Here is a 16633-nt window from a genome sequence, read left to right as displayed (position 1 = left end):
GCCTACCCGTACCCTACCTGATACCCGTACCTTACCCGATACCCGGCTACCTGTACCCTACCCGATACCCGGCTACCCGTACCCTACCCGATACCCGGCTACCCGTACCCTACCTGATACCCGGGTACCAGTACCCTGGTGCGGCCGGGTACGGGTAGCCAGGTAGCCGCACGTGACTCACCCCAACCAATGAGTGAGAAGGCCGTGAGTCACTGGTGAGTCACCGTTTGTCACTCATTTCCCAACGTCTTGTCTCTTCTCACAATTCAAGTTCCTAGAATCAACCCACCCGCGCCTGCAACATGGCTTCATCCCAGAGGTCGCAATCGGGTACCCGATACCCGTACCCTACCCGATACCCAGCCGGGTACCCTACCCGATACCCAGCCGGGTATCGGGTAGGGTACAGGTACGGGTAGGGTACGGGTACGGGTACCCGTTTGCGACCCTGGTGCGGCCGGGTACGGGTAAGGAATCAAAACCCGTTTGCGACCTCTGCCAGCTACACATAAGGCACCTACACAGTGACATTGCTAGTCACTACAAATCGATCAGCCTCCCATTGGATCTGTACCAGATGGAAATTCTTCCGGTACAGCCATCGAAGGCTTCACGAACTGCGTGGTCGAAATAGATGTTAAATACTATGATGTGCACTCTGCCATCATCATATACGACAATGATGACGATGGGATTGAACAACTGAATGCGTTACAAATTATGTGATTATAATGATGAATATTATGATAATTAATATGATTATTATGATGCTTATGATGATGTTTATGATGATGATGGTGATTATGATGTTTATGATGATGATTATGATTATGATGATGATTATGATTATGATGAATATGATGATGTTTATGATGATGATGATCATGATAATGATGATGATGTTTATGAGGATTATGATGATGTTTATGATGATGATGTTTATGATGATTACGTTTATGATAATGATGATGTTTATTATGATGCTTATGATGATGATTATGATGATGATTTTTCCCCCCTCGAAGTTTGGACGGAGAGAAAATGAAATGAGCTTGCGAGTGGAGGCTTGGGGGAGGGAGCGGAGAAAGTGTTTCCAGACTCTTCAGGGTTTAGTTTCCGAGTTGTCGAGGGGGAAAGGAAACGACTTCAAGTCTCAGGGTTGAGTTCTCCAGCCATTCGTGAGCAGTGCAGATTTCCTGTGCGCGTGAAACCAGTCACCGCAAAACCTACACACGTTGATATATAAACTCACACACTCACACTAATATATAAACACACTCACACTAATAGAAATACACACACTGAGATACACACACTCTAATATACACACACACACACTCACACTAATAGAAATACACACACTAAGATACACACACTCTAATATATATTCACACATCTTCTTGGTTCTATCGGTGAAGTCATCACGTAGAAGGGAAACAATAAAATAATAAAAATAAAACATCATATAATACAATTCTCACGACGTTTCGGCCACAACGCAAGCAGCCGTCCTCAGGTGAAGAACAGGTCTGTCGGGAAGACAGCGTCTGAATGAACACCACCAGGCTTGGTTAAATCGAAATATACACACACACTAATAGAAATACACACGCTCACTAAGATATACACACTCACACTAAGACATATACAAACATACACTCACACTAATAGAAATACACACACTAAGAAACACACACACTAATATACACACACACACTCACACTAATAGAAATACACACACTAAGATACACACACACTAATAGAAATACACACGCTCACTAAGAAACACACACACTAATATACACACACTCACACTAATAGAATAAACACACTAAGATACACACACTCACACTAAGATATACTCACTCACACTAAGACATATACACACACACTCTAATAGAAATACACACACTAACTAAGATACACACACTGTAATACACACACACACTCACACTAATAGAAATACACACACTAAGAAACACACACTGTAATATACACACACACTAAGATACACACACTGTAATATACACACACACACTCACACACCAATAGAAATACACACACGAAGATACACACACTGTAATGTACACACACTCACTCACACTAATAGAAATACACACACTAAGATACACACACACTAATATACACACACTCACTCACACTAATAGAAATACACACACTAAGAAACACACACTGTAATATACACACACACTAAGATACACACACTGTAATATACACACACACACTCACACACCAATAGAAATACACACACGAAGATACACACACTGTAATGTACACACACTCACTCACACTAATAGAAATACACACACTAAGATACACACACACTAATATACACACACTCACTCACACTAATAGAAATACACACACACTCACACTAATATACACACACACACTCACACTAATAGAATAAACACACTAAGATACACACACCGACTAATATACACACACACACTCACACTAATAGAATACACACACTAAGATACACACACTGTAATATACACACACACACTAATAGAAATACACACTAAGATACACACACTGTAATATACACACTCACACTAATAGAATACACACACTAAGATACACACACTGTAATATACACACACACACTCACACTAATAGAATACACACACTAAGATACACACACTGTAATATACACACACACACTAATAGAAATATACACACTAAGATACACACACTGTAATATACACACTCACACTAATAGAATACACACACTAAGATACACACACTGTAATATACACACACATTCACACTAATAGAAATACACACACTAAGATACACACACTCACACTAAGATATACACACTCACACTAAGACACATATACACACACACTAATATACACACACACACTCACACTAATAGAAATACACACACTAAGATACACACACACTAATATACACACACACTCACACTAATAGAAATACACACACACTCACACTAATATACACACACACACTCACACTAATAGAAATACACACACTAAGATACACACACTGTAATATACACACACTCACTCACACTAATAGAATAAACACACTAAGATACACACGCCGACTAATATACACACACACACTAATAGAAATACACACACACTCACACTAATATACACACACACACTCACACTAATAGAATACACACACTAAGATACACACTGTAATATACACACACACACTAATAGAAATACACACACTAAGATACACACACTGTAATATACACACACACACTAATAGAAATACACACACTAAGATACACACACTGTAATATACACACACACACTCACACTAATAGAATAAACACACTAAGATACACACACCGTAATATACACACACACTAATAGAAATACACACACTAAGATACACACACTGTAATATACACACACACACTCACACTAATAGAAATACACATACTAAGAAACACACACTGTAATATACACACACACACATTCACATTAATAGAAATACACACACTAAGATACACACACTCACACTAAGATATACACACTCACACTAAGACACATATACACACACACTAATATACACACACACACACTCACACTAATAGAATACAACACACACTAAGATACACACACACTAATATACACACTCACACTAATAGAAATACACACACTCACTAAGATACACACACTGTAATACACACACACACTCACACTAATAGAACAACACACACGAAGAAACACACACTGTAATATACACACACACTAAGATACACACACTGTAATATACACACACACACTCACACTAATAAAAATACACACACTAAGATACACACTGTAATATACACACTCACACTCACACTAATAAAAATACACACACTAAGATACACACACTGTAATATACACACACTCACTCACACTAATAGAAATACACACACTAAGATACACACACTGTAATATACACACACACACTGACACTAATAAAAATACACACACTAAGATACACGCTGTAATATACACACTCACACTAATAAAAATATACACACTAAGATACACACACTGTAATATACACACACTCACTCACACTAATAGAAATATACACACTAAGATACACACACTGTAATATACACACACTCACTCACACTAATAGAAATACACACACTAAGATACACACACTCTAATATACACACACACACTCACACTAATAGAATAAACACACTAAGATACACACACTGTAATATACACACACACATTAATAGAAATACACACACTAAGATACACACACACACTCACACTAATAGAATACACACACTAAGATACACACACCGACTAATATACACACTCACACTAATAGAATACACACACTAAGATACACACACTGTAATATACACACACACACTCACACTAATAGAAATACACATACTAAGAAACACACACTGTAATATACACACACACACATTCACACTAATAGAAATACACACACTAAGATACACACACTCACACTAAAATATACACACTCACACTAAGACACATATACACACACACTAATATACACACACACACACTCACACTAATAGAATACAACACACACTAAGATACACACACACTAATATACACACACACACTCACACTAATAGAAATACACACACTAAGATACACACACACTAATATACACACTCACACTAATAGAAATACACACACTAAGAAACACACACACTAATATACACACTCACACTAATAGAAATACACACACTAATATACACACTCTAATATACACACTCACACTAATAGAAATACACACACTAAGATACACACACTCTAATATACACACACTCACACTAAGACATACACACACACTAATATATACAACAACAACCGCCATTCGCCACTAAGTGGCGGTGATGTCACCACGACGTTTGTGCCAGGCCATGTGCACCTTGAGGCAACGTGAAGTGTCGAACGCCCGCTGGCAGGAGGTCACGGGGCAGACCCAGCAGGTGCCACGGGTCGACTGACCGAGATGACTGAGATGACTGGCTGATGCACCACCTGTGCCCCCTACCGCTCCGCTCGTTGTTGTGAGCGTCGCTCCTCTGCCCTCCGTTGTTGATGGAGGGCGACTGCCTCCAACTGCCCAGTAGCGTCCTTCACGAGCCTCCTCCTCCACTGAGGCCGATCTTGACACCGCTGGTACCAGTCATCGGCAAGTCCACTCAGCTCCACGTCCTCCTGTACCACGTCACTGCATCTCTTCTCTAGCCCGTGCCGCGCTCGTTTAGCCCCCTCGATCCGGCCGAACAAAAGCTGTTTAGGCATGCGGTGGCTGGGCATGCGGGCTACATGACCCAGCCAACGCAGCCTTGCCTGCCGGAGGAGCTCACCAATGGGACTTTGTCCAGATCTTTCAAGGACTTGTGAGCTCCTCACACAATCCAGCCTGGTTAAACCCAGGATGGATCGTAGGCAGGCCAGCCTAATTGTTTCTTACCGGCGAAGATGTTCCATTAGGGGTGTCCACACTAGTACATTCACATATAGATACACACACTAACACATTCACATATCGATACACACATTCACATATAGATACACACACTAACACATTCACATATCCATACACACATTCACATATAGATACACACACTAACACATTCACATATCGATACACACATTCACATATAGATACACACACTAACACATTCACATATCGATACACACATTCACATATAGATACACACACTAACACATTCACATATCGATACACACATTCACATATAGATACACACACTAACATATTCACATATCGATACACACATTCACATAGATACACACACTAACACATTCACATATCGATACACACATTCACATATAGATACACACACTAACACATTCACATATCGATACACACATTCACATATAGATACACACACTAACACATTCACATATCGATACACACATTCACATATAGATACACACACTAACACATTCACATATCGATACACACATTCACATATAGATACACACACTAACACATTCACATATCGATACACACATTCACATATAGATACACACACTAACACATTCACATATCGATACACACATTCACATATAGATACACACACTAACACATTCACATATCGATACACACATTCACATATAGATACACACATTCACATATAGATACACACACTAACACATTCACATATAGATACACACACTCGTACATTTGTAGAGTAATAGCGCTGGCTGCTGACCGAAAGTGGTACTGGCATTTTTTATTTAATTAAAATTATTTTTATTAATTTTTTCAAGACCCGACATACACAACAACAGTAGAACACGTCGGCAGGCTACAGCATACACGGGAGGAAAGTGAACGAAGGGAAAAGCTCAGGAAGGGGTCCATCCGTAAGCCCTGGAACTTGCAAGAAGGTTCCAGAAGAAGAGGCGTGGCCAGGGCGGAACAAGGGCCATGCCGGGAGAATAAAATGGAGCCCTGAGCGAGAGCTCGGGGCTGTCGTTGGAAGTGGATCTCCTCGCCGCTCTGCTGTTGCTGTTGTTGTTGTTGTTTACGATCAAAGGAAACAAGAAGTCATGTAGAAGGGAAATAATAAAATAATAAAACATAATAAAATACAATTCTCACGACGTTTTGGCCACAACGCAAGCAGCCGTCCTCAGGTGAAGAACAGGTCTGTCGGAAAGACAGCGTCTGAATGAACACCACCAGGCTTGGCAGCGTATATTTAAGCTGGGTTAGGGGGGGAAGAGCGCCTTGACAAAATAATTTGCATATCAACAGAAGAATTTAGCATACATTTCGATGTAAAGCTTTCGTGACTGCAGGGATTCATCTTCTTGGTCTTTCGGTAAAGTCACGTAGAAGGGAAATAATAAAATAATAAAAATAAAACAATAAAATAATTCTCACGACGTTTCGGCCACAACGCAAGCAGCCGTCCTCAGGTGAAGAACAGGTCTGTCGGGGAGACAGCGTCTGAATGAAGAGGTTTGAAGATTCGAAGATTCGAAGGTAAGCTCTGCTGTTTGTTTCACACGTGTGATCTGTGCACGAACTGTATATCATTCAGACGCTGTCTTTCCGACAGACCTGTTCTTCACCTGAGGACGGCTGCTTGCGTTGTGGCCGAAACGTCGTGAGAATTGTATTTTATTATGTTTTATTTTTATTATTTTATTATTTCCCTTCTACGTGGTGACTTTACCGAAAGAACCAAGAAGATGAATCCATGCTGCAGTCACGAAAGAAGCTTTACATCGAAAAATGCTCGGTCTAGTTTTACTTTGCTCTACGTGCCCCCCCCCACCGCCCCCCCGTTTAAACGAAAGATTTCACGAACTTTCTTGCCGCATCGTCACCACCACCATCTTCACCATCGCTGGGTGCCACAAGCTCGACAGCCTGCCGACTGATAATTGATACACACTCACACATTCACATACTGATACACACACTAACACATTCACATATCGATACACACACTCACACATTTACATATCCATAAACACACTAACACATTCACATATCGATACACACACTAACACATTCACATATTGATACACACACTCACACATTCACATATTGATACACACACTCACACATTCACATACTGATACACACACTAACACATTCACATATTGATACACACACTCACACATTCACATATTGATACACACACTCACACATTCACATATTGATACACACACTAACACATTCACATATCGATACACACACTAACACATTCACATATTGATACACACACTAACACATTCACATATTGATACACACACTAACACATTCACATACTGATACACACACTAACACATTCACATATTGATACACACACTAACACATTCACATATTGATACACACACTAACACATTCACATACTGATACACACACTAACACATTCACATATTGATACACACACTAACACATTCACATATCGATACACACACTAACACATTCACATATTGATACACACACTAACACATTCACATATCGATACACACACTAACACATTCACATATTGATACACACACTAACACATTCACATACTGATACACACACTAACACATTCACATATCGATACACACACTAACACATTCACATACGGATACACACACTAACACATTCACATATTGATACACACACTAACACATTCACATATCGATACACACACTAACACATTCACATATTGATACACACACTAACACATTCACATATTGATACACACACTAACACATTCACATATTGATACACACACTAACACATTCACATATTGATATACACACTAACACATTCACATATTGATACACACACTAACACATTCACATATCGATACACACACTAACACATTCACATATCGATACACACACTCACACATTCACATATTGATACACACACTCACACATTCACATATTGATACACACACTAACACATTCACATATTGATACACACACTAACACATTCACATACTGATACACACACTAACACATTCACATATTGATACACACACTAACACATTCACATATCGATACACACACTAACACATTCACATATTGATACACACACTAACACATTCACATATCGATACACACACTAACACATTCACATATTGATACACACACTAACACATTCACATACTGATACACACACTAACACATTCACATATCGATACACACACTAACACATTCACATACGGATACACACACTAACACATTCACATATTGATACACACACTAACACATTCACATATCGATACACACACTAACACATTCACATATTGATACACACACTAACACATTCACATATTGATACACACACTAACACATTCACATATTGATATACACACTAACACATTCACTTATTGATACACACACTAACACATTCACTTATCGATACACACACTAACACATTCACTTATTGATACACACACTAACACATTCACATACTGATACACACACTAACACATTCACTTATTGATACACACACTAACACATTCACATATTGATACACACACTAACACATTCACATATTGATACACACACTAACACATTCACATACTGATACACACACTAACACATTCACATATTGATACACACACTAACACATTCACATATTGATACACACACTAACACATTCACATACTGATACACACACTAACACATTCACATATTGATACACACACTAACACATTCACATATCGATACACACACTAACACATTCACATATTGATACACACACTAACACATTCACATATCGATACACACACTAACACATTCACATATTGATACACACACTAACACATTCACATACTGATACACACACTAACACATTCACATATCGATACACACACTAACACATTCACATACGGATACACACACTAACACATTCACATATTGATACACACACTAACACATTCACATATCGATACACACACTAACACATTCACATATTGATACACACACTAACACATTCACATATTGATACACACACTAACACATTCACATATTGATATACACACTAACACATTCACATATTGATACACACACTAACACATTCACATATCGATACACACACTAACACATTCACATATCGATACACACACTCACACATTCACATATTGATACACACACTCACACATTCACATATTGATACACACACTAACACATTCACATATTGATACACACACTAACACATTCACATACTGATACACACACTAACACATTCACATATTGATACACACACTAACACATTCACATATCGATACACACACTAACACATTCACATATTGATACACACACTAACACATTCACATATCGATACACACACTAACACATTCACATATTGATACACACACTAACACATTCACATACTGATACACACACTAACACATTCACATATCGATACACACACTAACACATTCACATACGGATACACACACTAACACATTCACATATTGATACACACACTAACACATTCACATATCGATACACACACTAACACATTCACATATTGATACACACACTAACACATTCACATATTGATACACACACTAACACATTCACATATTGATATACACACTAACACATTCACATATTGATACACACACTAACACATTCACATATCGATACACACACTAACACATTCACATATTGATACACACACTAACACATTCACATATCGATACACACACTAACACATTCACATATTGATACACACACTAACACATTCACATACTGATACACACACTAACACATTCACATATCGATACACACACTAACACATTCACATACGGATACACACACTAACACATTCACATATTGATACACACACTAACACATTCACATATCGATACACACACTAACACATTCACATATTGATACACACACTAACACATTCACATATTGATACACACACTAACACATTCACATATTGATATACACACTAACACATTCACATATTGATACACACACTAACACATTCACATATCGATACACACACTAACACATTCACATATCGATACACACACTCACACATTCACATATTGATACACACACTCACACATTCACATATTGATACACACACTAACACATTCACATATTGATACACACACTAACACATTCACATACTGATACACACACTAACACATTCACATATTGATACACACACTAACACATTCACATATCGATACACACACTAACACATTCACATATTGATACACACACTAACACATTCACATATCGATACACACACTAACACATTCACATATTGATACACACACTAACACATTCACATACTGATACACACACTAACACATTCACATATCGATACACACACTAACACATTCACATACGGATACACACACTAACACATTCACATATTGATACACACACTAACACATTCACATATCGATACACACACTAACACATTCACATATTGATACACACACTAACACATTCACATATTGATACACACACTAACACATTCACATATTGATATACACACTAACACATTCACATATTGATACACACACTAACACATTCACATATCGATACACACACTAACACATTCACTTATTGATACACACACTAACACATTCACTTATCGATACACACACTAACACATTCACTTATTGATACACACACTAACACATTCACATACTGATACACACACTAACACATTCACTTATTGATACACACACTAACACATTCACATATTGATACACACACTAACACATTCACATATTGATACACACACTAACACATTGACATACTGATACACACACTAACACATTCACATATTGATACACACACTAACACATTGACATACTGATACACACACTAACACATTCACATATTGATACACACACTAACACATTCACTTATTGATACACACACTAACACATTCACATATCGATACACACACTAACACAATCACATATCGATACACACACTAACACATTCACATACTGATACACACACTCACACATTCACATATTGATACACACACTCACACATTCACATATTGATACACACACTAACACATTCACATATTGATACACACACTCACACATTCACATATTGATATACACTAACACATTCACATATTGATACACACACTAACACATTCACATATTGATACACACACTAACACATTCACATATTGATACACACACTAACACATTCACATATTGATACACACACTCACACATTCACATATTGATACACACACTAACACAATCACATATCGATACACACACTAACACATTCACATATTGATACACACACTAACACATTCACATATCGATACACACACTAACACATTCACATATTGATACACACACTAACACATTCACTTATTGATATACACACTAACACATTCACTTATTGATACACACACTAACACATTCACTTATTGATACACACACTAACACATTCACATATTGATACACACACTCACACATTCACATATTGATACACACACTAACACATTCACATATTGATACACACACTAACACATTCACATATTGATACACACACTAACACATTGACATACTGATACACACACTAACACATTCACATATTGATACACACACTAACACATTCACATATTGATACACACACTAACACATTCACTTATTGATACACACATTCACATACTGATACACACACTAACACATTCACATATTGATACACACACTAACACATTCACATACTGATACACACACTAACACATTCACATATCGATACACACACTAACACATTGACATACTGATACACACACTAACACATTCACATATTGATACACACACTAACACATTCACTTATTGATACACACACTAACACATTCACAAATCGATACACACACTAACACAATCACATATCGATACACACACTAACACATTCACATACTGATACACACACTCACACATTCACATATTGATACACACACTCACACATTCACATATTGATACACACACTAACACATTCACATATTGATACACACACTCACACATTCACATATTGATATACACTAACACATTCACATATTGATACACACACTAACACATTCACATATTGATACACACACTAACACATTCACATATTGATACACACACTAACACATTCACATATTGATACACACACTCACACATTCACATATTGATACACACACTAACACATTCACATATCGATACACACACTAACACATTCACATATTGATACACACACTAACACATTCACATATCGATACACACACTAACACATTCACATATTGATACACACACTAACACATTCACTTATTGATATACACACTAACACATTCACTTATTGATACACACACTAACACATTCACTTATTGATACACACACTAACACATTCACATATTGATACACACACTCACACATTCACATATTGATACACACACTAACACATTCACATATTGATACACACACTAACACATTCACATATTGATACACACACTAACACATTGACATACTGATACACACACTAACACATTCACATATTGATACACACACTAACACATTCACATATTGATACACACACTAACACATTCACTTATTGATACACACATTCACATACTGATACACACACTAACACATTCACATATTGATACACACACTAACACATTCACATATTGATACACACACTAACACATTCACATATCGATACACACACTAACACATTCACATATCGATACACACACTAACACATTCACATACTGATACACACACTAACACATTCACATATTGATACACACACTCACACATTCACATATTGATACACACACTAACACATTCACATATTGATACACACACTCACACATTCACATATTGATACACACACTAACACATTCACTTATTGATACACACACTAACACATTCACATATTGATACACACACTAACACATTCACATATTGATACACACACTAACACATTCACTTATTGATACACACACTAACACATTCACATATTGATACACACACTAACACATTCACATATTGATACACACACTAACAGATTCACATATTGATACACACACTAACACATTCACATATTGATACACACACTAACAAATTCACTTATCGATACACACACTAACACATTCACTTATTGATACACACACTAACACATTCACTTATCGATACACACACTAACACATTCACTTATTGATACACACACTAACACATTCACATACTGATACACACACTAACACATTCACTTATCGATACACACACTAACACATTCACTTATTGATACACACACTAACACATTCACATATCGATACACACACTAACACGTTCACATATCGATACACACACTAACACATTCACATATTGATACACACACTAACACATTCACTTATCAATACACACACTAACACATTCACTTATTGATACACACACTAACACATTCACATATTGATACACACACTAACACATTCACTTATCGAAACACACACTAACACATTCACTTATTGATACACACACTAACACATTCACATATTGATACACACACTAACACATTCACTTATCGATACACACACTAACACATTCACATATTGATACACACACTAGCACATTCACTTATTGATACACACACTAACACATTCACTTATCGATACACACACTAACACATTCACTTATTGATACACACACTAACACATTCACATATTGATACACACACTAACACATTCACTTATTGATACACACACTAACACATTCACATAGCGATACACACACTAACACATTCACATATTGATACACACACTAACACATTCACATAGCGATACACACACTAACACATTCACTTATTGATACACACACTAACACATTCACATACTGATACACACACTAACACATTCACTTATTGATACACACACTAACACATTCACATATTGATACACACACTAACACATTCACATATTGATTCACACACTAACACATTCACTTATTGATACACACACTAACACATTCACATATTGATACACACACTCACACATTCACATACTGATACACACACTAACACATTCACATATTGATACACACACTAACACATTCACATATTGATACACACACTAACACATTCACATATCGATACACACACTAACACATTCACATATTGATACACACACTAACACATTCACATATCGATACACACACTAACACATTCACATATTGATACACACACTAACACATTCACATATTGATACACACACTAACACATTCACATATCGATACACACACTAACACATTCACATATCGATACACACACTAACACATTCACATATTGATACACACAGTAACACATTCACATATCGATACACACACTAACACATTCACATATTGATACACACACTAACACATTCACATATCGATACACACACTAACACATTCACATATTGATACACACACTAACACATTCACATATTGATACACACACTAACACATTCACATATCGATACACACACTAACACATTCACATATCGATACACATACTAACACATTCACTTATTGATACACACACTAACACATTCACACATCGATACACACACTAACACATTCACATATTGATACACAAACTAACACATTCACACATCGATACACACACTAACACATTCACATATTGATACACACACTAACACATTCACTTATTGATACACACACCAACACATTCACATATTGATACACACACTAACACATTCACATATTGATACACACACTAACACATTCACATATTGATACACACACTAACACATTCACTTATCGAAACACACACTAACACATTCACTTATTGATACACACACTAACACATTCACATATTGATACACACACTAACACATTCACTTATCGATACACACACTAACACATTCACATATTGATACACACACTAGCACATTCACTTATTGATACACACACTAACACATTCACTTATCGATACACACACTAACACATTCACTTATTGATACACACACTAACACATTCACATATTGATACACACACTAACACATTCACTTATTGATACACACACTAACACATTCACATAGCAATACACACACTAACACATTCACATATTGATACACACACTAACACATTCACATAGCGATACACACACTAACACATTCACTTATTGATACACACACTAACACATTCACATATTGATACACACACTAACACATTCACTTATTGATACACACACTAACACATTCACATATTGATACACACACTAACACATTCACATATTGATTCACCCACTAACACATTCACTTATTGATACACACACTAACACATTCACATATTGATACACACACTCACACATTCACATACTGATACACACACTAACACATTCACATATTGATACACACACTAACACATTCACATATTGATACACACACTAACACATTCACATATCGATACACACACTAACACATTCACATATTGATACACACACTAACACATTCACATATCGATACACACACTAACACATTCACATATTGATACACACACTAACACATTCACATATTGATACACACACTAACACATTCACATATCGATACACACACTAACACATTCACATATCGATACACACACTAACACATTCACTTATTGATACACACACTAACACATTCACATATTGATACACACACTAACACATTCACATATTGATACACAGACTAACACATTCACATATTGATACACACACTAACACATTCACATATCGATACACACACTAACACATTCACATATTGATACACACACTAACACATTCACATATTGATACACACACTAACACATTCACATATTGATACACACACTAACACATTCACATATTGATACACACATTCACATACTGATACACACACTAACACATTCACATATTGATACACACACTAACACATTCACATATTGATACACACACTAACACATTCACTTATTGATACCCACACTAACACATTCACATATCGATACACACACTAACACAATCACATATCGATACACACACTAACACATTCACATACTGATACACACACTAACACATTCACATATTGATACACACACTCACACATTCACATATTGATACACACACTAACA

This window comes from Lampetra fluviatilis, chromosome 55, assembly GCF_964198595.1.
Source record: "Lampetra fluviatilis chromosome 55, kcLamFluv1.1, whole genome shotgun sequence".
NCBI classification, from domain to species: Eukaryota; Metazoa; Chordata; class Hyperoartia; order Petromyzontiformes; family Petromyzontidae; genus Lampetra; species Lampetra fluviatilis.
The sequence above is the reverse complement of the archived record's forward strand: the minus strand, read 5'-3'. Positions refer to the sequence as shown.